Source organism: Arachis stenosperma, chromosome 10, assembly GCF_014773155.1.
Source record: "Arachis stenosperma cultivar V10309 chromosome 10, arast.V10309.gnm1.PFL2, whole genome shotgun sequence".
Classification (NCBI taxonomy): Eukaryota; Viridiplantae; Streptophyta; class Magnoliopsida; order Fabales; family Fabaceae; genus Arachis; species Arachis stenosperma.
The window spans coordinates 55,657,225-55,684,683 of NC_080386.1; the positions used below are offsets into that span (position 1 = coordinate 55,657,225).

Consider the following 27,459-nt stretch of genomic DNA (forward strand, 5'->3'; position numbering starts at 1 on the left):
GAACTTGCCAGGATCTTGTCTCTTTTGAGGTAGAGTTCTCTGAATCCAAGTATCTAGTTCACTAATGAGCAAGGGAGGTTCACTTTCCCAAGTCTCATTACCAAACAGTTTGGCATTCAGCTTCATGATAGCTCCTAAATATAGAGCAGCTTGCTCTCCAATCACATCTTCATCCTCTTCAGAGGATGAATATTTTTCAGAGCTCATGAATGGCAGAAGGAGATTTAATGGAATCTCTATGGTCTCTAGATGAGCCTCAGATTCCTCAGGATCCTTAATAGGAAACTCCTTCTTGCTTGAGGGACGTCCCAGGAGGTCTTCCTCACTAGGATTTTCGTCCTTCTCCTCCCTAGTGCATTCGGCCATTTTGACTATGTCAATGGCCTTGCACTCTCCTTTTGGATTTTCTTCTGTATTGCTTGGGAGAGTACTGGGAGGAGTTTCAATGACTTTCTTACTCAGCTGGCCCACTTGTGCTTCCAGATTTCTAATGGAAGATCTGGTTTCATTCATGAAACTGAAAGTGGCCTTTGACAGATCAGAGACTATATTGGCTAAATTAGAATTATTTTGTTCAGAGTTCTCTGTCTGTTGCTGAGGAGATGATGGATATGGCTTACTATTGTTCAGCCTATTGCGTCCACCATTGTTAAAACCTTGTTGAGGTTTTTGTTGATCCTTTCAGGAGAAATTTGGATGATTTCTCCATGATGAGTTATAGGTGTTTCCATAAGGTTCACCTAAGTAATTAACCTCTGCCATGGCAGGGTTTTCAGGATCATAAGCTTCTTCAGAAGCTGCCTCTCTAGTACTGTTGGATGCATGTTGCAATCCATTCAGATTTTGAGAGATCATGTTGACCTGTTGAGTCAGTACTTTGTTCTGAGCCAATATGGCATTCAGAGCATCAATTTCAAGAACTCCTTTCTTCTGAGGTACCCCATTGTTCACAGAATTCCTCTCAGAAGTATACATGAACTGGTTGTTTGCAACCATGTCAATGAGTTCTTGAGCCTCTTCAGGCGTTTTCTTCAGGTGAATAGATCCACCTGCAGAATGGTCCAATGACATTTTCAAAAATTCAGAGAGACCATAATAGAATATATCTAATATGGTCCATTCTGAAAACATGTCAGATGGACATCTTTTGGTCAGCTGCTTGTATCTTTCCCAAGCTTCATAGAGGGATTCACCATCTTTTTGTTTGAAGGTTTGAACATCCACTCTCAGCTTGCTCAGCTTTTGAGGAGGAAAGAACTTATCTAAGAATGCAGTGACCAGCTTATCCCATGAGTCCAGGCTATCCTTGGGTTATGAATCCAACCATATTCTAGCTCTGTTTCTTACAGCAAAAGGGAAAAGCATGAGTCTGTAGACTTCAGGATTAACTCCATTCGTCTTTACAGTCTCACAGATCTGCAAGAACTCAGTTAAAAACTGATAAGGATCTTCAGATGGAAGACCATAAAACTTGCAGTTTTGTTGCATTAAAGCAACTAGTTGAGGCTTAAGCTCAAAGTTATTGGCTCCAATGGCAGGAATGGAGATGCTTCTTCCATCAAACTTGGATGTTGGCTTTGTGAAGTCACCAAGTATTCTCCTTGCATTATTATTATTATTTTCGTCTGCCATGTCCTTCTCCTGTTCGAAAATTTCTGAAAGGTTGTTTCTCTTAAAGATGTTTTTGGATTGTTGTAATTTAGCTTCTCTTAATCTTCTCTTCAGAGTCCTTTCAGGTTCTGGATCAATTTCAACAAGAGTGCCTTTATCCTTGTTCCTGCTCATATGAAAGAGAAGAAAACAAGAAAAGAAAAAGGAATCCTCTATGTCACAGTATAGAGATTCCTTTATGTTAGTAGAAAAAGAAGGGGGTAGAAGAATGAAGAAGAATTCGGATTCTTAGATGAAGGGAGGTGAAGAGAAGTGTTAATAATTAAATAATTAACTAGAAGAAGAAAAGAGAAGAGAGAATTCGAAAATAATTTTTAAAAGAGGTTAGTGATTTTCGAAAATTAGAGATAAAGTGTAATTAAAATTAAAACATGAAACAATTAATTAATTAAAAAGAATTTTTGAAAAAGAGAGAGATATTTTCGAAAATAGAAGAGGGAAAAGTAGTTAAGTGGTTTTGAAAAAGATAAGAAACAAACAAAAAGTTAGTTAGTTAATTGAAAAAGATTTGAAATCAAATTTGAAAAAGATAAGAAGATAGTAAGTTAGATAAGATATTTTGAAATCAAATTTTGAAAAAGATAAAATACAAGATAAAAAGATTTAATTTAAAAATTTTGAAATTATTTACTTCACTAACAAGAAACTACAAGATAAGATTCTAGAACTTAAAGATTGAACCTTTCTTAACAAGAAAGTAACAAACTTCAAATTTTTGAACCAATCACATTAATTATTAGTGAATTTTCGAAAATTACATATAAAGATAAGAAAAAGATTTTGAAAATAATTTGAAAAAGATTTTTGAAATTTTCGAAAAAATAGAAAAAAAATGAAAAAGATATGATTTTTGAAAAAGATTTTGAAAAGATAAGATTTTTAAAATTGAAATTTTGACTTGACTTGTAAGAAACAACTAATTTTGAAAATTTTTGACCAAGTCAACCCAAAATTTCGAAAATTTGGAGAGAAATTAGGAAAAGATATTTTTTTGATTTTTTTGAATTTTTAACTATGAGAGAGAAAAACAACAAAAATACTTTATGCATGAAATTTTTAGATCAAAACCATGAATGCATGCAAGAATGCTATGAATGTCAAGATGAACACCAAGAACACTTTGAAGATCATGATGAACATCAAGAACATAATTTTGAAAAAATTTTTGATGCAAAGAAAACATGCAAGACACCAAACTTAGAAATTTTTAATGCATGAAAAATATGAATGCAAAAATGCACATGAAAAACAAGAAAAGACACAAAACAAGAAAACATCAAGATCAAACAAGAAGACTTATCAAGAACAACTTGAAGATCATGAAGAACACTATGAATGCATGGGATTTTCGAAAAATGCAAGAAAAAATTTTTAAAGCATGCAATTGACACCAAACTTAAAAATTTACTCAAGACTCAAACAAGAAACACAAAATATTTTTGATTTTTATTATTTTCTAATTTTTTTTGGATTTTTATTAATTATTTTCGAAAATAAAGTTTTGAAAAACGAAAAATAAAAGAAAAATTTTGAAAAAGATTTTTGAAAAAGAAAATTACCTAATCTGAGCAACAAGATGAAGCGTCAGTTGTCCATACTCGAACAATCCCCGGCAACGACGCCAAAAACTTGGTGGACGAAATTGTGATCACATGTTCTTTGATTTGATTCATTGTAATTGGATTTTAGAAATTGGCACTGAGTGAAAGCACAACTCCGTTCAACTAACCAGCAAGTGTACTGGGTCGTCCAAGTAATAACCTTACGTGAGTAAGGGTCGAATCCACAGAGATTGTTGGTATGAAGCAAGCTATGGTCACCTTGCAGATCTCAGTTAGGCAGATTAAAATAGTTATGGTTTTCGAATATAAAATAAAAGAAAATAAAAAGGATAGAAATACTTATGCAGATTCATTGGTAGGAATTTCAGATAAGCGGAATGGAGATGCTGTAGAGCTCTCGGACGCCTGCCTTCCTACTGCTTCTACTCAATCCTTCTTACTCCTTTCCATGGCAAGCTGTATATAGGGCATCACCGTTGTCAGTGGCTACATCCCATCCTCGCAGTGAAAGCTAATGCTCACGCACTCTGTCACAGTACGGCCAATCACCGGTTGGTTCCCTCCCCTACTGGAATAGAATCCCTCTTTTGCGTCTGTCACTAACGCCCAGCAGGTTACAGGTTTGAAGCTCGTCACAGTCACTCAATCCTAGAATCCTACTCGGAATACCATAGACAAGGTTTAGACTTTCCGGATCCTCATGAATGCCGCCATCTATCTAACTTATACCACGAAGATTCTGTTGGGGAATCTAAGAGATACACATTCAAGCCTTGTTGCATGCAGAACGGAAGTGGTTGTCAATCACGCGTGTTCATAGGTGAGAATAATAATGAGGGTTATCTAACTCATCATCATTCATCATGTTCTTGAGTACGAATGAATATCTTGGAATAAGAATAAGATAGAGAATTGAATAAGATAAAATAGAACTTCATTAATCTTTGAGGTACAGCAGAGCTCCACACCCTTAATCTATGGTGTGCAGAAACTCCACCGTTGAAAATACATAAGTGAAAGAGGTCCAGGCATGGCCGAGAGGCCAGCCCCCCCAAAACGTGATCAATAGTCTCTTAGGATTAAGAATAAAACAAAACTGAGACCAAAGATGTCTAATACATCAATAATTCATCCTATTTATAATAAACTAGCTCCTAGGGTTTACATGAGTAAGTAATTGATGCATAAATCCACTTCCGGGGCCCACTTGGTGTATGCTTGGGCTGAGCTTGATCTATCCACGAGCTGAGGCTTCTCTTGGAGTTGAATTTCGAGTTATGATGTGTTTTGGGCGTTCAACTCCGGATAATGACGTTTTTCTGGCGTTTAACTCCAGAAAGGAGCGTGTACTTGGCGTTCAACGCCAAGTTGCGTCGTCATTCTTCGAATAAAGTATGGACTATTATATATTGCTGGAAAGCCCTGGATGTCTACTTTCCAACGCCGTTGAGAGCGCGCCATTTAGAGTTCTGTAGCTCCAGAAAATCCATTTCGAGTGCAGGGAGGTCAGAATCCAACAGCATCAGCAGTCCTTTTGTCAGCCTTTTTCAGAGTTTTGCTCAAATCCCTCAATTTCAGTCAGAATTTACCTGAAATCACAGAAAAACACACAAACTCATAGTAAAGTCCAGAAATGTGAATTTAACATAAAAACTAAGGAAAACATCCCTAAAAGTAGCTCAAACTTACTAAAAACTATATAAAAACAATGCCAAAAAGCGTATAAATTATCCGCTCATCAATGGCTCACGCGACCGCGCGGAATGAAAAGCACAAGTGACGCGGAGGCGTGGACGACGCGAACGTGTGGCAGGAAAAAACGCAAATGACGCGTCCGCATGGACGACGAGATCGCGTGACGTGCGCGATCCGCATAATCTGGAGATTCCGCTGGAGGCGATTTTTGGCCCTATTTTGACCCAGTTCTCGGCCCAAAACAGCAGACTAGAGCCAGAGAACATGCAGAAACCAGTGACAACAATTCATTCTACACAGTTTTAGTTTTAGATCTAGTTTTTACTCCTCGTCTAGGTTTTTTTCTCTACACATTGATAGTTTTTAGGATTTTATTTTTCTATCACTTTTTGCATTGGGATATTGAGAAGAGTTATTACCTCATCAAGACTTCGTCATTCTAGTTCGTTTTCTTTACTTGGCTTTACTCTTCCATGTCCTTTGCTTTGTTAATTTTACCATTGGAATATTATTGGGATTTATTTAATACAAGGATTACTTTTATTTTTATTTGATTATTTTGATTTTATTTACAATGTCTTTCTTTAATTCCTTTTCGTATGTTATGAATTTTACATTCACAATGAGCGAGTAGTTCCGTAACTTGATGGGGAGTTGATTGAAAGGAACCAATTGAGTTGGAAGGCTTAAAAGAAAGATTGTAATTGGGTTATTGTTGGCTTGCCCTCTAGTCACTAACACCAATCCCTTTTAATTAAGTGGGTTGCAACTTGTGAATGGGCATAGCATCCCAACTTGTTTAACTTTCCCTTACCTAGTAAGAGATAACTAAACAGGATAACCTTTAATTATCAATTAATCTAGAGAGTAATCCAACAATAGCGGGACTTCCAACTAATCAACTCCCAATCAAGGCTTTTATTTACATTATTCAAATTCTCCAACTTTATTTCCTGTTTACTCAATTCAACCCTTTTTGAAAACATCCGATTAATAAAATAGCACACTTTTCTGCAACTCGTTAGGAGACGACCTGGGATTCATACTCCCAGTATTTAAAATTTAAATTTCTGTGACACCTTTCTAAATTGATAAGTGGAATTCTGGTAAGTTAAGAACTATACTTGCAACGCATATATTTTAATAATTTTTAATTCACCAATTTTTACCGCATCAGTGGGCAAACAATACTGATGAACAAGGAGTGCAGTGCTCTCATTCAACCACAGCTACCTATAAAAAGAAAAGACCCATGGAGCTTCCACATCCCTTGTGCTATACGCGAAACAAAAATTGACAAAGGGCTTTGTGACTTAGGAGCAAGCATCAACTTAATGCCCCTCTCCCACATGAAGAAGCTCCAAATCAATGAACTAACTCCTACTGATGTAATTATCAGATTGGCTGACAAAACTCAAAAACAGGCAATAGGAGTAGTTGAAAATGTGCTAGTGAAGGTTGGGAGCTACTATCTCCCCACAGACATTGTTATCCTAGAGATGGAAGAAAGTCATCTCCATCCAATCATCTTTGGGAGGCCATTCTTAGCCACTGCTAGGGCACTTATAGATGTTGAACGGGGAGAGCTAATCTTAAGGATACATGATGAACAACTCACCTTCAATGTCTTCAAATCATGGCAAGAAGCAATTCAAGAAAACAAGGAATCAAGAGAAGAGCATAATTGGTGCACGAAATTATGATCATCAACAATGGCGCCAAAAACTTGGTAGCGCTCTCAAACGTGAATCACACTTTGTCACAACTCCGCACAACTAACCAGCAAGTGCACTAGGTCGTCCAAGTAATACCTTACGTGAGTAAGGGTCGATCCCACGGAGATTGTTGGTATGAAGCAAGCTATGGTCATCTTGTAAATCTTAGTTAGGCGGATAATAAAAGGTTATGGAGTTTTAGAATAATAATAATAAATAAACAGAAAATAAAGATAGAAATACTTATGTAAATCATTGGTGAGAATTTCAGACAAGTGTATGGAGGTGCTTGTGCTTGTTGAATCTCTGCTTTCCTACTACTTTCATCCAATCCTTCTTAATCCTTTCCATGGCAAGCTGTATGTAGGGCATCACCGTTATCAACGGCTATATCCCATCCTCTCAGTGAAAATGGTCCAAATGCTCTGTCATAGCACGACTAATCATCTGTCGGTTCTCGATCATGTTGGAATAGAATCCCTTGATTCTTTTGCGTTTGTCATCACGCCCAGCAATCGCGAATTTGAAGCTCGTCACAGTCATTCAATCCCGGAATCCTACTCGAAATACCACAGACAAAGTTAGACTTTCCGGATTCCCATGAATGCCGCCATCAATTCTAGCTTATACCATGAAGATTCTGATTAAGGAATCCAAGAGATATGCGCCCGGTCTAAGGTAGAACGGAAGTGGATGTCAGTCACGCGCGTTCATAGGTGAGAATGATGATGAGTGTCACGGATCATCACATTCATCAAGTTGAAGTGGAACGAATATCTTAGAACAAGAATAATTCGAATTGAATAAAAAATAGAAGTACTTGCATTAAAACTCGAGGTACAGCAAAGCTCCACATCCTTAATCTATGGTGTGTAGAAACTCCACCGTTGAAAATACATAAGTGATGAAGGTCCAGGCATGGCCAAGAGGCCAGCCCCCAAAACGTGATCACCGGATCAAAAATACAATCCAGGATGAAAATATAATAGTAAAAAGTCCTATTTATACTAGACTAGCTACTAGGGTTTACAGAAGTAAGTAATTGATGCAGAAATCCACTTCCAGGGCCCACTTGGTATGTGCTTGGGTTGATCTTGAACTTTACACGAGCTAAGGCTTCTATTGGAGTTGAACACCAAGTTGTAACGTGTTTTTGGCGTTCAGCTCTGGTTCGTGACGTGTTTCTGGCGTTTGACACCAGAATGCAGCATAGAACTGGCGTTGAGCGCCAGTTTGCGTCATCTAATCTCGAATAAAGTATGGACTATTATATATTTCTGGAAAGCTCTGGATGTCTACTTTCTAACGCCGTTGAGAGCGTGCCATTTTAAGTTCTGTAGCCCCAGAAAATTTATTTCGAGTGCAGGGAGGTCAGAATCCAACAGCATCAGTAGTCTTTTGTCAGCCTTTTATCAATGTTTTGCTCAGGTCCCTCAATTTCAGCCAGAAATTACCTGAAACCATAGAAAAACACACAAACTCATAGTAAAGTCAAGAAATGTAAATTTAGCATAAAAACTAAAGAAAACATCCCTAAAAGTAGCTAGATTATACTAAAAACTACCTAAAAATAATGCCAAAAAGCATATAAATTATCTGCTCATCACAACACCAAACTTAAATTGTTGTTTGTCCCCAAGCAACTGAAAATCAAATAGGATAAAAAGAAGAGAATATACTATAAATCCCAAAATATCAATGAATATTAGTTTTAATTAGATGAGCGGGACTTGTAGCTTTTTGCTTCTGAATAGTTTTGGCATCTCACTTTATCCTTTGAAGTTTAGAATGATTGGCATCTATAGGAACTTAGAATTTCATATAGTGTTATTGATTCTCCTAGTTAATTTTGTTGATTCTTGAACACATCTACTTTTATGAGTCTTGGCCGTGGCCCTAAGCACTTTGTTTTCTAGTATTACCACCAGATACATAAATGCCACAGACACATGACTGGGTGAACCTTTTCAGATTGTGACTCAGCTTTGCTAAAGTCCCCAGTTAGAGGTGTCCAGAGTTCTTAAACACACTCTTTTTGCTTTGGATCACGACTTTAACCACTCAGTCTCAAGCTTTTCACTTGGACATGCATGCCACAAGCACATGGTTAGGGACAGCTTGAATTAGCCGCTTAGGCCTGGATTTTATTTCCTTGGGCCCTCCTATCCATTGTTGCTCAAAGCCTTGGATCCTTTTTACCCTTGTCTTTTGGTTTTAAGGGCTATTGGCTTTTTCTGATTGCTTTTCTTTTCCTTTCTATTTTTTTTTGCCACTCTTTTTTTTTTTTTCAAGCTTTTGCTTTTTCACTGCTTTTTCTTGCTTCAAGAATCAATCTCATGATTTTTCAGATTGTCAATAACATTTCTCTTTGTTCATCATTCTTTCAAGAGTCAACAATTTTAACATTCATACACAACAAGATCAAAAATATGCATTGTTCAAGCATTCATTCAGAAAACAAAAAGTATTGTCACCACATCAATATAATTAAACTAAATTCAAGGCCATGTACTTCTTGTTCTTTTGAATTAGAAATATTTTTCATTTAAGAGAGGTGAAGGATTCATGGAATTATTCATAGCCTTAAGACATAGTTACTAAATACTAATGATCATGTAATAAAGACACAAACATAGATAAACATATAACATAAAAAAAATGAAAAGCAGAAAAAAATTTAAGAACAAGGAATGAGTCCACCTTAGTGAGGGTGGCGCCTTCTTGAAGGACCATTGATGTCCTTAAGCTCTTTTATGTCTTTTCCTTGTCTTTGTTGCTCCTCCCTAGTGATTTTGGTGCTCCTCATAATTATATGGAGGAAAATGTATCCCCTGAGGTATCTTAGGGATTTCTTGATGAGGGAATTCCTCATGTTCTCTTGATGTGCAGTCAAATGCTCTTCTACTGAGCTGTGGACCCTTGAGATGAATCTCTCCATTTCCCATGACTTGGAGGTGGAACCTTTTTGTCTTCCCTTTTCTCTTTTTTTTTCTTTTCTTTTTTTATTTTTGAGGTTTCTCTGGCCTTAGGTGTAGTATAATCACCAAGCATACTCCTTGCATTGTTATTATTTTCGGCTGCCATCTCCTCTTCTTTTTTGAAAATTTTTGTAAAGTTTTCTCTGAATTTGTTGAATTTTAGTTTCTCTTGACTTTCTCTTCAGAGTCCTTTTCGGTTCAAGATCTGCTTCAATAAGAATGCTCTTGTCCTTGCTCCTGCTCATATGAAAAAGAAGGGAACATAAAATAATAATAGGGATCCTCTTTGTCCAGATATAGAGGTTCCTTTATGTGAGTATAAAAGAAGATGAATAGGAAGAAGAAGAGGAAAATTCGAACTCAGAGAGAGGGGGGTTCGAATTTTAGGATGAAGAGAAGTGTTAGTAAATAAATAAAATAAATAGAAAGAGGTGAGAGGGATAGAAATTCGAAAAATAAATTTTGAAAAAGGGGTAGTAATTTTCGAAAATTAAAATTAAATAAAATTAAAATTAAAATTTGAAATAATTTGTTAATTAGAAGAATTTTGAAAAAGAGGAAGGTAATTTTCGAAAATTAGAGAGAGAAAATTAGTTAGGTGGTTTTGAAAAAGATAAAAGATAAAACAAACAAATAAATCAATTAGTTAGTTGAAAAAGATTTGAAAATTAATTTTGAAAAGATAAGAAGTTAGAAAAGATTTTTGAAATTAAAGTTTGAAAAAGATATGATATGAAACGATATGATTAAAAAGATATGATTTTAAAAAGATATGATTTTGAAAAGATAAGATTGAAAAGATATTTTTGAAAAGATATGATTTTAAAAGATATGGTTTTAAAAAGATATGATTGAAATTAGTTTTGAAAAAGATATGAATTTTAAAATCACAATTAATGACTTGACTCACAAGAAATCACAAGATATGATTTTAGAACTTAAAGTTTGAATCTTTCTTAACAAGAAAGTAACAAACTTAAAATTTTTTGAATCAAAACATTAATTGTTGATGATATTTTCGAAAATATTATGTAAAGATAAGAAAAAGATTTTGAAAATATTTTGAAAAAGATTTTTGAAATTTTTGAATATGAAAAAAAAGGAAAAGATATGATTTTTGAAAAAGATTTTAAAAAGATAAGATTTAAAAAGATAAGATATTTTTTTATTTTTGAATTTTTTATGATGAGAGAGAAAAACACTAAAAATACTCAATGCATGAAAATTTTGGATCAAAACACATTATGCATGCAAGAACACTATGAATGTCAAGATGAACACCAAGAACACTTTGAAGATCATGATGAACATCAAGAACATATTTTTGAAAAATTTTCAATGTAAAGAAAACATGCAAGACACCAAACTTAGAAATTTTTCATGTTTAGACTCTATGAATGCAAAAATACACATGAAAAACACCATACAACACAAAATAAGAAAATATGAAGATCAAACAAGAAAGTTCATCAAGAACAAATTGAAGATCATGATGAATGCAATGCATGAATGCAATTTTCAAAAAATGCATGATGAATATGCAATTGACACCAAACTTAAAACTTGACACAAGACTCTAACAAAAAACACAAAATATTTTGGATTTTTATGATTTTATAATTTTTTTGTATTTTATTTTTATTTTTTTTGAAAACATATAAGAAAAATAAAATAAGAAATTCTAAATTTTTAATATGAATTCCAGGAATCATGCAATGTTTGTCTAAAGCTCCGGTCCAGGAATTAGACATGGCTTAATAGCCAGCCAAGCTTTATGTGAAAGCTCCGGTCCAAAACACTAGACAAGGCCAATTGCCAGCCAAGCTTTAGCATACAGCTAATATTCCAATTAACTTGCCTCTATGAAGATGGTTTTGAAGGCTCAGTCCAAAAGAATTTAGACATGGCTTTACAGCTAGCCAGGCTTCAACATGCTTCATGAAACTCTAGAATTCATTCTTAAAAATTCTGAAGAATAGGATAAGTAATATAAATTTTTTTTCGAAATTTAAGAACAATAAAACAAACTAAAATAAAATAAAATTACCCAATCTGAGCAACAAGATGAGCCGTTAGTTGTCCATACTCGAACAATCCCCGGCAACGACGCCAAAAACTTTGTGCACAAAATTATGATCATCAACAATGGCGCCAAAAACTTGGTAGCACTCTCAAACGTGAATCACACTTTGTCATAACTCCGCACAACTAACCAGCAAGTGCACTGGGTCGTCCAAGTAATACCTTACGTGAGTAAGGGTCGATCCCACAGAGATTGTTGGTATGAAGCAAGCTATGGTCATCTTATAAATCTCAGTTAGGCGGATAATAAAAGGTTATGGAGTTTTCGAATAATAATAATAAATAAACAGAAAATAAAGATAGAAATACTTATGTAAATCATTGGTGAGAATTTCAGACAAGTGTGTGGAGGTGCTTGTCCTTGTTGAATCTCTGCTTTCCTATTGCTTTCTTCCAATCCTTCTTAATCATTTCCATGGCAAGCTGTATGTAGGGCATCACTGTTGTCAATGGCTACATCCCATCCTCTCAGTGAAAATGGTCCAAATGCACTGTCACAGCACGACTAATCATCTGTCAGTTCTCGATCATGTTGGAATAGAATCCCTTGATTCTTTTGCGTTTGTCATCACGCCCAGCAATCGCGAGTTTGAAGCTCGTCACAGTCATTCAATCCTGGAATCCTACTCGGAATACCACAGACAAGGTTAGACTTTCCAGATTCCCATGAATGCCGCCATCAATTCTAGCTTATACCACGAAGATTCTGATTAAGGAATCCAAGAGATATGCGCCCGGTCTAAGGTAGAACAGAAGTGGTTGTCAGTCACGCGCGTTCATAGGTGAGAATGATGATGAGTGTCATGGATCATCATATTCATCAAGTTGAAGTGGAACGAATATCTTAGAACAAGAATAAGTCGAATTGAATAAAAAATAGAAGTACTTGCATTAAAACTCGAGGTACAGCAGAGCTCCACACCCTTAATCTATGGTGTGTAGAAACTCCACCGTTGAAAATACATAAGTGATGAAGGTCCAGGCATAGCTGAGAGGCCAGCCCCCAAAACGTGATCACCGGATAAAAAATACAATCCAGGATGAAAATATAATAGTAAAAAGTCCTATTTATACTAGACTAGCTACTAGGGTTTACAAAAGTAAGTAATTGATGCAGAAATCCACTTCCAGGGCCCACTTGGTATGTGCTTGGGCTGAGCTTGAATTTTACACGAGCTAAGGCTTCTATTGGAGTTGAACGCCAAGTTGTAACATGTTTTTGGCGTTCAACTCTGGTTCGTGACGTGTTTCTGGCGTTTGACTCCAGAATGCAGCATAGAACTGGCGTTGAGCGCCAGTTTGCATCATCTAATCTCGAATAAAGTTTGAACTATTATATATTGCTGGAAAGATCTAGATTTCTACTTTCTAACGCCGTTGAGAGCGCGCCATTTAAAATTTTGTAGCTCCATAAAATTCATTTCGAGTGCAGGGAGGTCAGAATCCAACAGCATCAGTAGTCCTTTGTCAGCCTTTTATCAGAGTTTTGCTCAGGTCCCTCAATTTTAGCCAAAAATTACCTGAAACCACAGAAAAACACACAAACTCATAGTAAAGTCCAGAAATGTAAATTTAGCATAAAAACTAAAGAAAACATCCCTAAAAGTAGCTAGATTATACTAAAAACTACCTAAAAACAATGCCAAAAAGCGTATAAATTTTCCACTCATCAATAATGAAGCATTGATGCAAGAAACAAGTAGTGAAGCACAAACAACACAATTGGGAACCCCATTGGTTGGAAAGCCATATATTCAGGAAGAACCACATTCAGAGGTAACTCAAATGGAGCTGAGCCCACCAGAGTCATGCAAAGCTAGCAACAAGGATCCCTTAAAGAAAGAATCTATAGAAAGCAAGACAGCATCAATAGAAACAAGGAGGAAAGTACCCAGAAGATGGAGAAACAAGAAGATCCCTATAGAGGATTTCTCTCAGGAGATGAAGTGATCTCTACTCACTATCCAACCATCCCACCTCATCTTCCTACCATCCCATCTCAGCTACCTCAAGTGTACATCATCAACAAAGTCTTATCCTTGAAACATGTGGAGCTTCTCAACAAAGCCACTGGAGACAAACACACTGCAAGAGGAGAGGATTTGAAGCACCACCAACCACCATGACAAGGGTCAACCGTTAAGCTAATGACGATAAAGAAGCGCTTCATGGGAGGCAACCCATGATTCTTATCCCTTCTTTTAAATTCTTTAGTGTTAGTTAATAAAGTAAGATCATGAACTTCAAAAAAACTTTGACAAACATTTAACAGAACCCTTATATGCAACATATAGTGAATAACAAGTTTGGTGTTCAAGACACATTAAGATGGCATGAACACAACTTATGTCATTTTGGGCTAAGAGTCTTGATTAAACCCTTAAACACCACATGATCACAAACTAAGTTTGGTGTCACCAATGTGCATATATGAGCATCAAAGAAGTCAGTTGTTTTGTCTTCATGAAGATCATATTAAAAAAAAAAAACTGGATGACTCTCTTTGGGCATACAGGACAGCCTTCAAAACACCAATAGGAATGTCCCCATATCAACTGGTATATGGAAAAGCATGTCATTTACCTCTGGAGTTGGAGCACAAAGCCTTTTGGGCTCTCAAACTGCTGAACCTTGATAGCATTGCTGCTGGTGAGAAAAGAATTCTGCAGTTGCAAGAACTGGAGGAATTTAGGTCTCAAACCTATGAAAACACCAAGATCTATAAGGAAAAAGCAAAGAGGAGGCATGACCTCAAACTGGCTTCAAGGAGCATCGAAGAAGGGCAACAAGTACTCCTCTACAACTCCAAACTAAGGCTATTCCCTAGAAAACTCAAATCAAGGTAGTCAGGACCCTTTCTTGTCACAAAAGTCTCACCTTATGGACACATAGATATCATGGAGGAAGATTCAAAGAGGACATTCACAGTGAATGGACAAAGACTTAAACACTGCCTAGGCAACATAGGGGAGGGCCCCAAACTGAAGTACCATTGGTGCGCGAAATTGTGATCACTACACAACTTTGCACAACTAACCAGCAAGTGCACTGGGTCATCCAAGTAATAAACCTTACGCGAGTAAAGGTCGATCCCACGGAGATTGTTGGTATGAAGCAAGCTATGGTCACCTTGTAAATCTTAGTCAGGCAGACTCAAATGGGTATAGATGATGAATAAAGCATAAAGATAAAGATAGAGATACTTATGTATATCATTGGTGAGAACTTCAGATAAGCGCATGAAGATGCCTTCCCTTCCGTCTCTCTGCTTTCCTACTGTCTTCATCCAATCCTTCTTACTCCTTTCCATGGCAAGCTTATGCAAGGGTTTCACCGTTGTCAGTGGCTACCTCCCATCCTCTCAGTGGAAATGTTCAACGCACCCTGTCACGGCACGGCTATCCAGCTGTCGGTTCTCGATCAGGCCGGAATAGAATCCAGTGATTCTTTTGCGTCTGTCACAAACGCCCCGCCTGCTAGGAGTTTCAAGCACGTCACAGTCATTCAATCATTGAATCCTACTCAGAATACCACAGACAAGGTTAGACCTTCCGGATTCTCTTGAATGCCGCCATCAGTTCTTGCCTATACCACGAAGACTCTGATCTCACGGAATGGCTGGCTCATTTGTCAGGCGAGCACTCGGTTGTCAGGCGATCAACCATGCATCGTGTATCAGGAATCCAAGAGATAAACACTAGAGCCTCGTATGCTTGTAGAACAAGAGTGGTTGTCAGTCACTTTGTTCATGAGTGAGAATGATGATGAGTGTCACGGATCATCACATTCATCAAGTTGAATAACAAGTGATATCTTGGACAAAGAACAAGCGGAATTGAATAGAAGAACAATAGTAATTGCATTAATACTCGAGGTACAGCAGAGCTCCACACCTTAATCTATGGTGTGTAGAAACTCCACCGTTGAAAATACATAAGAACAAGGTCTAGGCATGGCCGAATGGCCAGCCTCCCAAAGTGAGTTCAATCATAAAAACATGATCAAAAGGTCTTTAATACAATAGTAAAAGGTCCTATATATAGAGAACTAGTAGCCTAGGGTGTACAGAGATGAGTAAATGACATAAAAATCCACTTCCGGGCCCACTTGGTGTGTGCTTGGGCTGAGCAATGAAGCATTTTCGTGTAGAGACTCTTCTTGGAGTTAAACGCCAGCTTTTATGCCAGTTTGGGCGTTTAACTCCCATTTTGGTGCCAGTTCCGGCGTTTAACGCTGGGAATTCTAAGGGTGACTTTGAACGCCGGTTTGGGCCATCAAATCTTGGGCAAAGTATGGACTATCATATATTGCTGGAAAGTCCAGGATGTCTACTTTCCAACGCCGTTGAGAGCGCGCCAATTGGGCTTCTGTAGCTCCAGAAAATCCACTTCGAGTGCAGGGAGGTCAGAATCCAACAGCATCTACAGTCCTTTTCAGTCTCTGAATCAGATTTTTGCTCAGGTCCCTCAATTTCAGCCAGAAAATACCTGAAATCACAGAAAAACACACAAACTCATAGTAAAGTCCAGAAAAGTGAATTTTAACTAAAAACTAATAAAAATATACTAAAAACTCAACTCAAACTACTAAAAACATACTAAAAACAATGCCAAAAAGCGTACAAATTATCCGCTCATCACAACACCAAACTTAAATTGTTGCTTGTCCTCAAGCAACTGGAAATCAAATAAGATAAAAAGAAGAGAATATGCAATGAGCTCCAAAAACATCTATGAAGATCAGTATTAATTAGATGAGCGGGGCTTTTAGCTTTTTGCCTCTGAACAGTTTTGGCATCTCACTCTATCCTTTGAAATTCAGAATGATTGGCTTCTTCAGGAACTCAGAATCTAGATAGTGTCATTGATTCTCCTAGTTAAGTATGATGATTCTTGAACACAGCTACTTTATGAGTCTTGGCCGTGGCCCAAAGCACTCTGTCTTCCAGTATTACCACCGGATACATACATGCCACACACACATAATTGGGTGAACCTTTTCAGATTGTGACTCAGCTTTGCTAAAGTCCCCAATTAGCGGTGTCCAGGGTTCTTAAGCACACTCTTTTTGCCTTGGATCACAACTTTATTTCTTTCTTTTCCTTTCTTTTTCTTTTTTTTTCGATTTTCTCTTTTTTTTTTTGTATTCACTGCTTTTTCTTGCTTCAAGAATCATTTTAATGATTTTTCAGATCCTCAGTAACATGTCTCCTTTTTCATCATTCTTTCAAGAGCCAACATTCATGAACCTCAAATTCAAAAGACATATGCACTATTTAAGCATACATTCAGAGGTATTGAGGTAATTGGTGAATGGGTGAAGAAGAGAGAGAGTGGTGGGGTTGGTGGGGATCCTGTGGGGTCCACAGATCCTGAGGTGTCAAGGAAAAGTCATCCCTGCACCATATGGCATGCAAAATCACGTTTTGAGCCAATTCTGGCGTTAAACGCTGGGCTGGTGCCCCTTTCTGGCGTTTAACGCCAGGTTCTTGCCCTTTCCTGGCGTTTAACGCCAGTCTGGTGCCCCTTTCTGGCGTTAAACGCCCAGAATGGTGCCAGACTGGGCGTTAAACGCCCAACTGCTAACCTCACTGGCGTTTAAACGCCAGTGGGTTCTTCCTCCAGGGTGTGCTATTTTTTTTCCTATTTTTCATTCTGTTTTTGCTTTTTCAATTGATTTTGTGACTTCTTATGATCATCAACCTACAAACAAAACATAAGATAACAAAAATAGATAAAATATAACATTGGGTTGCCTCCCAACAAGCGCTTCTTTAATGTCAGTAGCTTGACAGATGGCTCTCATGGAGCCTCATATTTTCTCAGAGCAATGTTGGAACCTCCCAACACCAAACTTAGAGTTTGAATGTGGGGGTTCAACACCAAACTTAGAGTTTGGTTGTGGCCTCCCAACACCAAACTTAGAGTTTGACTGTGGGGGCTCTGCTTGACTCTGATTTGAGAGAAGCTCTTCATGCTTCCTCTCCATGGTGACAGAGGGATATCCTTGAGCCTTAAACACAAAGGATTCTTCATTCACTTGAATGATCAGTTCACCTCTGTCAACATCAATTACAGCCTTTGCTGTGGCTAGGAAGGGTCTGCCAAGGATGATGGTTTCATCCATGCACTTCCCAGTCTCTAGGACTATGAAATCAGCAGGGATGCAATGGTCTTCAATCTTCACGAAAACATCCTCTACAAGTCCATGAGCTTGTTTTCTTGAGTTGTCTGCTATCTCTAATGAGATTCTTGCAACTTGCACCTCAAAGATCCCTAGCTTCTCCATTACAGAGAGAGGCATGAGGTTTACACTTGACCCTAAGTCACACAGAGCCTTCTTGAAGGTCATGGTGCCTATGGTACAAGGTATTGAAAACTTCCCAGGATCTTGTCTCTTTTGAGGTAATTTCTGCCTAGACAAGTCATCCAGTTCTTTGGTGAGCAAAGGGGGTTCATCCTCCCAAGTCTCATTTCCAAATAACTTGTCATTTAGCTTCATGATTGCTCCAAGGTATTTAGCAACTTGCTCTTCAGTGACATACTCATCCTCTTCAGAGGAAGAATACTCATCAGAGCTCATGAAAGGCAGAAGTAAGTCCAATGGAATCTCTATGGTCTCATTTTGAGCCTCAGATTCCCATGGTTCCTCATTGGGGAACTCAGTGGAGGTCAGTGCACGCCCATTGAGGTCTTCCTCAGTGGCGTTCACTTCCTCTCCCTCCTCTCCAAATTCGGCCATGTTGATGGCCTTGCACTCTCCTTTTGGATTTTCTTCTGTATTGCTTGGGAGAGTACTAGGAGGGAGTTCAGTAACTTTCTTGCTCAGCTGTCCCACTTGTGCCTCTAAATTCCTAATGGAGGACCTTGTTTCAGTCATGAAACTTTGAGTGGTTTTGATTAGATCAGAGACCACGGTTGCTAAGTCAGATTGGTTCTGCTTAGAATTCTCTGTCTGTTGCTGAGAAGATGATGGAAAAGGCTTGCCATTGCTAAACCTGTTTCTTCCACCATTATTGTTGTTGAAACCTTGTTGAGGTCTCTCTTGATTCTTCCATGAGAAATTTGGGTGATTTCTCCATGAAGAATTATAGGTGTTTCCATAGGGTTCTCCTAGGTAATTCACCTCTTCCATTGAAGGGTTCTCAGGATCATAAGCTTCTTCCTCAGATGAAGCATCCTTAGTACCGCTTGGTGCATTTTGCATTCCAGACAGACTTTGAGAAATCAAATTGACTTGCTGAGTCAATATCTTGTTCTGAGCCAGAATGGCATTCAGAGTATCAATCTCAAGAACTCCTTTCTTCTGACTTGTCCCATTGTTCACAGGATTCCTTTCAGAAGTGTACATGAATTGGTTATTTACAACCATTTCAATTAGCTCTTGAGCTTCTGCAGGCGTCTTCTTCAGATGAAGAGATCCTCCAGCAGAGCTATCCAAAGACATCTTGGATAGTTCAGAGAGACCATCATAGAAAATACCTATGATGCTCCATTCAGAAAGCATGTCAGATGGACATTTTCTGATTAATTGTTTGTATCTTTCCCAAGCTTCATAGAGGGATTCTCCTTCCTTCTGTCTGAAGGTTTGGACTTCCACTCTAAGCTTACTCAATTTTTGAGGTGGAAAGAACTTTGCCAAGAAGGCATTGACTAGCTTTTCCCATGAGTCCAGGCTTTCTTTAGGTTGTGAATCCAACCATGTTCTAGCTCTGTCTCTTACAGCAAAAGGGAATAGCATAAGTCTGTAGACCTCAGGGTCAACCCCATTAGTCTTGACAGTGTCACAGATTTGCAAGAATTCAGCTAAGAACTGATGAGGATCTTCCAATGGAAGTCCATGGAACTTGCAATTCTGTTGCATTAGAGAAACTAATTGAGGCTTAAGCTCAAAGTTGTTTGCTCCAATGGCAGGGATAGAGATGCTTCTCCCATAGAAGTCGGGAGTAGGTGCAGTAAAGTCACCCAGCACCTTCCTTGCATTGTTGGCATTGTTGTTATTTTCGGCTGCCATGGGTTCTTCTTCTTTAAAGATTTCTGTTAGGTCCTCTACAGAGAGTTGTGCCTTAGCTTCTCTTAGCTTTCGCTTCAAGGTCCTTTCAGGTTCAGGGTCAGCTTCAACAAGAATGCCTTTGTCTTTGTTCCTGCTCATATGAAAGAGAAGAGAACAAGAAAATATGGAATCCTCTATGTCACAGTATAGAGATTCCTTAAGGAGTCAGAGGAAAAGAAAAATGGAAGACAGATGTAGAAAATTCGAACTTATCAAAGAAGATGGAGTTCAAATTTTGCATTAAGGAATAGTGTTAGTCCATAAATAGAAGGATGTGAGAAGAAGGGAAGTAATTTTCGAAAATTAAGTAAAAGATTTTAAAAACATTTTGAAAAACACTAAGTAATTTTCGAAAACCAAGAGTGGGAAAGAGATCAAGTGATTTTTGAAAAAGATTTTGAATTTAGAAATAAAAAAGATTTGATTGAAAACTATTTTGAAAAAGATGTGGTTAAGAAGATATGATTGGTTTTTTTTTTTAAAAAAAAAGTTGTGATTGAGAAGATATCATTTGAAAAACATTTTAAAAAGATTTGATTTTAAAAATTAATGACTTGCCTAACAAGAAAAGATATGATTCAAACATTAAACCTTTCTCAACAGAAAAGGCAACATACTTGAAATGTTGAATCAAATCATTAATTGATAGCAAGTATCTTTGAAAAAGGAAAGAAATTGATTTTGAAAACATTTGATTGAAAAGATTTGATTTGAAAAAGATTTGATTTTGAAAAACTTTGAAAACTTGAAAAAAAATTGATTTGAAAACAAAATCCTCCCTCTTGTGCCATCCTGGCGTTAAACGCCCAGAATGGTGCACATTCTGGCGTTTAACGCCCAAAACTCTACCCTTTTGGGCGTTAAACGCCCAGCCAGGTACCCTGGCTGGCGTTTAAACGCCAGTCTGTCTTCTTCACTGGGAATTTTTGAATGCCCAGCTTTTTCTGTATAATTCCTCTGCAGTATGTTCTGAATCTTCAATTCTCTGTATTATTGACTTGAAAAGACACAAATTAAAAATATTTTTGGATTTTTAATAATGAGGAATAATCAAAATGCGACTAAAATCAAATAACAATGCATGCAAGACACCAAACTTAGCAGTTTGTATACTATTGACACTAACAAAATGAGAATGCACATGAGAAATAACAAAACACTCAAGTCAATAGAATTCAAAGATCAAAACAAGGAAATCATCAAGAACATCTTGAAGAACACTTAAGACACATGAATGAATGCAAGAAGAACAGAAACATGCAATTGAAACCAAACTTAAAATGAGACACTAGACTTTAAACAAGAAATATTTTTGGTTTTTTATGATTTTGTAAATTTTTTTTTTTTGGATTTTTTCGAAAATTAAGTGGAAGAAGAAAATAAAGGTATCAAAATTCTTAATGAGAATTCCAGGAATCATGCAATGTTAGTCTAAAGCTTTAGTCTAAAGGAATTAGACATAGCTAGCCAAGCTTCAGCAGGACATTGCATTCAAGAGCTAAATTGATGAGGATCAATCAGCTTTGGTGATGATAAGAACATCACCTTGAAACACTAGAATTCATTCTTAAGAACTCTGAAAAAAAAATACCTAATCTAAGCAACAAGATGAACCGTCAGTTGTCCATACTCGAACAATCCCCGGCAACGGCGCCAAAAACTTGGTGCGCGAAATTGTGATCACTACACAACTTTGCACAACTAACCAGCAAGTGCACTGGGTCGTCCAAGTAATAAACCTTACGCGAGTAAGGGTCGATCCCACGGAGATTGTTGGTATGAAGCAAGCTATGGTCACCTTGTAAATCTTAGTCAGGCAGACTCAAACGGGTATAGATGATGAATAAAGCATAAAGATAAAGATAGAGATACTTATGTATATCATTGGTGAGAACTTCAGATAAGCGTATGAAGATGCCTTCCCTTCTGTCTCTCTGCTTTCCTACTGTCTTCATCCAATCCTTTTTACTCCTTTCCATGGCAAGCTTATGCAAGGGTTTCACCGTTGTCAGTGGCTACCTCCCATCCTCTCAGTGGAAATGTTCAACGCACCCTGTCACGGCACGGCTATCCAGCTGTCGGTTCTCGGTCAGGCCGGAATAGAATCCAGTGATTCTTTTGCGTCTGTCACTAACGCCCCGCCTGCTAGGAGTTTGAAGCACGTCACAGTCATTCAATCATTGAATCCTACTCAGAATACCACAGACAAGGTTAGACCTTCCGGATTCTCTTGAATGCCGCCATCAGTTCTTGCCTATACCACGAAGACTCTGATCTCACGGAATGGCTGGCTCGTTTGTCAGGCGAGCACTCGGTTGTCAGGCGATCAACCATGCATCGTGTATCAGGAATCCAAGAGATAAACACTAGAGCCTCGTATGCTTGTAGAACAAGAGTGGTTGTCAGTCACTTTGTTCATGAGTGAGAATGATGATGAGTGTCACGGATCATCACATTCATCAAGTTGAATAACAAGTGATATCTTGGACAAAGAACAAGCGGAATTGAATAGAAGAACAATAGTAATTGCATTAATACTCGAGGTACAGCAGAGCTCCACACCTTAATCTATGGTGTGTAGAAACTCCACCGTTGAAAATACATAAGAACAAGGTCTAGGCATGGCCGAATGGCCAGCCTCCCAAAGTGAGTTCAATCATAAAAACATGATCAAAAGGTCTTTAATACAATAGTAAAAGGTCCTATATATAGAGAACTAGTAGCCTAGGGTGTACAGAGATGAGTAAATGACATAAAAATCCACTTCCGGGCCCACTTGGTGTGTGCTTGGGCTGAGCAATGAAGCATTTTCGTGTAGAGACTCTTCTTGGAGTTAAACGCCAGCTTTTATGCCAGTTTGGGCGTTTAACTCCCATTTTGGTGCCAGTTCCGGCGTTTAACGCTGGGAATTCTAAGGGTGACTTTGAACGCCGGTTTGGGCCATCAAATCTTGGGAAAAGTATGGACTATCATATATTGCTGGAAAGCCCAGGATGTCTACTTTTCAACGCCGTTGAGAGCGCGCCAATTGGGCTTCTGTAGCTCCAGAAAATCCACTTCGAGTGCAGGGAGGTCAGAATCCAACAGCATCTGCAGTCCTTTTCAGTCTCTGAATCAGATTTTTGCTCAGGTCCCTCAATTTCAGCCAGAAAATACCTGAAATCACAGAAAAACACACAAACTCATAGTAAAGTCCAGAAAAGTGAATTTTAACTAAAAACTAATAAAAATATACTAAAAACTCAACTCAAACTACTAAAAACATACTAAAAACAATGCCAAAAAGCGTACAAATTATCCGCTCATCAACCATCTCAACTAAGGAAGCAACTGTTGAGTTAGCGACATTAAAAAAAGCGCTTTGTTGGGAGGCAACCCAACCAAAGGTAATTTTCTCTTCCTAATAGTTTAATAAAAGGGTGAAGTGGCTTCTCTGTATTGCAAGGAGCTAAGTTTGGTGTTCCACACCATAGCAATCCAAAGGTGAATGTGTGATTCTAAGTTGGTACTCCATCAAGGAGTGTGTTAAGGAACATATCTGAATCTTTGGATTGACTAGTTACTAGCTCCAACCAATCAGGAAACCACCTAACAATAGTTTAATGTCTGTTTTGTAGTCAATTGCTCAATAAAAGCACATGAGGTTCCTTGCATGAATTTAACCTATTTCAGTAGGCAGGAAACTAAGTTTGGTGTTCACACACTAATTGAATTCCAAGAACTTTTAAGCATACATGCAGGCTAACGAGATCTCAAGTTTTTGGGAGGACAAACAACTTCCACTCAAATTCTCTCAAGAATTCAATCAATCTCTTAAAATATCTACATCCAAAAGGCAGGAAGGATGCTGACGGAAAAGAAATAAGATATCAATAAGAGGTTGTATTGCACTAAACTCTGCTGCATTATAATGTTTAGAGTGGAAGTAGGAGCTCTCCCTTGTTCTCTACCTTTTCACAGTTTTAAATAAGGAAAATCATGTATGAAATAGAACATGCTTCCATAGTAGTTTAGGATTTTCAATTCTGCATTTAAGTTTCATTGCTCAAGTCTATGATTACTAGTCTAATGTCCCTGGTTTTCAACTTCTTCTTGCTTACTTGTATGTTTGTCCCTTAAGCCAAATGAAAAGAAATGTTATGAAAAACAAGAGTGGAGTTATTTTGTGAAGTAAATTTTATATGTTTGTGGTAGGAAGATTAGTAAGCTAAGTTGGTTCACCAAACAAGGAAAGAAGGCAACTATCTACCCTGAATCCTATGATTGAAACACATCCTTTGAGACTAACTAAATAATAAGATCCCAATAAAAAAGAGAAAGAGCAATAAAAGTGAAAAAGGAAAGAAACACAATAAGAAACAATGCTAGGCACCAAGGGTTTAAGATGGAGGCATGTGTTTGTGGTGTTCATGTATAGGGGATTTACTTGGATGAATAAGCTCTCAGGAGTGCCTTATCACTTGGTAACTTGGGTTAACTAACTCGGGATTATCAGCTGAAAGTCCACCATCAAGAGTAACCCTTGCTACAGAACACTTAGTAACCCAAAGAGGTGCTGGACACCAAGGTCTCAAGAAAGAAAAATAACAAACCATGTGCCTGTGGTGTGTATGTTTGAGGGAAAGAGACTTGAGGGAGCAAGTCCTTAGGGGTGTCTCAACACCTAGCACCTTGAACCAATTGGTTCGGGAGTGTTGACTGAAAGCTTATCATAAAGAGTCGCCTTCTTATAGAGCACTTAGCCAAACGAAGAATGCAATAAATCTTGAGAAAACAAAAGAAGAAAGGGTCAATAACTAGGAAGTCTCAGGGGACGTAAACAAGCAAGTGTTCAAGGACATGATAAAGGTCTAAAACCTGGTAAAGGAACGAACCTATGTTGCTATGCATGAAACTCCATAAAACTAAGGATTTAACTTCCACAATAATGATTCATTCCTCTTACCCTTTCATTCATCATTCATGTTTCAGTACTTGCTTAGGGACAAGCAAACTTTAAGTTTGGTGTTGTGATGCCAGGGCATCTAGGCCAGTTTCACTGACCTTTTCTTTAATGTTTTAGTGTAGTTTCATGCATTTTCTTAGGAAATAAGCAAGTTTTAGATAAAAGAACACTTACATCTTGATTTAGACAAATATTATGAATTTTACATTATTTCATGAGAATTATGCAAGGAATGAATGTTAAATTGGATAATGCATGATTTCATGACTTGGATTAGAGCTTTAATGTACTGTATTTGTGTAATTTCAGGACAAAAGAAGCAAGGAAGAGCCACATTAGCATCCACGTTAACCTAGTTAACGTAGGTACTAACGTGGAATAGGGATAAGCCTACAGCATTAATGAGTAAAATGGACACCAGTAAAGCCCTCGAAGCCATCATGAGCCACGTTAATTGCCACATTAACTACATTAACGTGGTAATTAACATGGAGACAAAAAAAACTCCAACGTTAGTGGTAATTGTGATCACCATTAACGCTCCAAGATGTGGCAATGAACCACGTTAAGAGCCACGTTAACTAAGTTAACGTGGACTCTAACGTGGAAGAGAGGAACAATGCCAACATTAGTGACACTCACCTTTGTCACTAACGTTGGATCAAGCTTGCATTGCCCACATTAGGGGTCACGTTAAGACCACTAACGTGAAAGTTAACGTGGAGTTGGAGTTGATGAGCCAACGTTAGTGACACTCACCTTTGTCACTAACGTTGGGATGGCATTCATAACCACGTTAAGAGCCACGTTAACTTAGTTAACGTGAGCTCTAACGTGAGGACTAGGGGCACAAGACAACGTTATTGGGAAAGGTGAGTCCCAATAACGCTTGCGAAGAAGATTTATAACCACGTTAAGAGCCACGTTAACTTAGTTAACGTGAGGACTAGGGGCACAAGGCAACGCTATTGGGAAAGGTGAGTCCCAATAATGCTTGCGAAGATGATTCATAACCACATTAAGAGCCACGTTAACTTAGTTAACATGAGCTCTAACGTGAGGACTAGGGGCACAAGGCAACGTTATTGGGAATGGTGAGTCCCAATAACGCTTGCGAAGGTTTGTAAGGTAACGTTAGTGGTCACGTTAGTACCACTAACGTTGGAGTTAACGTGGGCCATATGGTGGGAACGTTAGTGAGAAAAGTGATTGCCACTAACGTTCTCGAACCCATAATGTCACTCAGCGTTAACGTCACTAACGCCCCAAGCCAAAGTCCATGCTTACATCACTTTCTCTCTGCAACTAAAGCTGAGCCCACTGAAGATTCCCAACTGATTCAACTTAAGATCAAAGGCCCATATCCAAGACTTGCAGAATTGACTAGAAGACCAAGAAGAGTAGTATATATAGGAGTAGTTTTGAACTAGAAAGGAGATTGGTACATTGGAGAAAATCACACTCTGTATATTTTACTTTTCTGCAACTTCTAGATTTAGAATCTATCTTTCTTCTTCCTCATTTCCATTTTCCAGAGCTATGAACAACTAAAACCCTTTCATTGGGTTAGGGAGCTCTGTTGTAATTTGATGGATCAATCATAGTTTTCATTATTCTTCTTCTTTCTTTTCTCTTGATCCTACTAGAAAGCTTTCGATCTTCATCTAATTGGATTGTTATCTTGGGAAAGAAACTCTCCATAATTGAATTTTCTCTGAGCCTTGTAAAAGGGATGAGGAGATCATGCTAGAAATACTTTCTCATGTTGGACCAAATTGGGGTTTGGATGGGTATTGTGACATTTAACCTTACCAACACTTTGATTTGGAAATACATGAGTATGGGAATTATACAAAAGTGGGAATTATGGATAGCTAGGCATGATTTTAGAAGTTATATAGAATGTATGTATGTTAGGTGATAGCTCAGGTTACTCAAAGATTCAATTTATAGATCACTTAGCCATACATATATCCTCACCCTTGCCTTGGCCCCATTACAACCTTGAAAAGACCTCATGATGTGTGCATTAGTACATTAAATATTTGTTGATTGGTTAGATGAAGAACAATGTTTAGAAAGCATGACTAGGGAAGAGTAGAGTGATTGACCCTAGACACTTGAGAGTTAGAGTGATATACACTACCAGTAAGGGTTCAGTGCTTAAATCTATATTCCCTGCTTTCATGAGCTATCTTCTTACAAGTTTACTTGTCTTTTATTGTGTAATTTGAATTAGTGGAATTTGATTCATATTTGTGTTGAAGAACTTGTTTGCTTTTAACCAAGTAGGTAGAACCATTTTGCATATAGTTGCATTCACATAGATAGGTTGCACTGCATACTCTCTATCATTCCTCTTCACTTCTTTATAGCTTCTCTTGAGCTTAGCATGAGGGCATGCTAATGTTTAAGTGTGGGGAGGTTGATAAATATCTTGTGCGTCAATCCCCATAATATGGGCTATCACGCGATCGCGTCACCTACGCGGCCGCATCACCCAAAATCTTGGCAAAATGAGTTTCAAACAGAAAGTTGCGCGAGCGCGCGGCTGCCCTCGAGCTAGTAGCACGAATTCACTCACGCGACCGCGTGCCCCACGCGGCCGCATCACTTGACAATAGCGCCAACCGCGCGAACGCGTCACTCACGCGTTCGCGTCGCCTGCGCTGCACAGCTTATCCAGATCAGCCAAGATATCTTCTCTTTTCTTCTCCAAATCTAAATCTTTTCTTTCCCTTCTTATTTCTTTCTTCCTT

General features: G+C 38.0%; 1 non-coding gene across 1 annotated transcript; it reads left to right on the forward strand.

The window, feature by feature from the left end:
• The first annotated feature begins 19,207 nt into the window (after positions 1 to 19,207).
• LOC130959223 (small nucleolar RNA R71) lies at positions 19,208 to 19,311 on the forward strand. The gene has a single exon (XR_009078317.1). It is a non-coding gene; the product is annotated as a small nucleolar RNA R71 (small nucleolar RNA).
• The last annotated feature ends 8,148 nt before the right edge of the window (positions 19,312 to 27,459 follow it).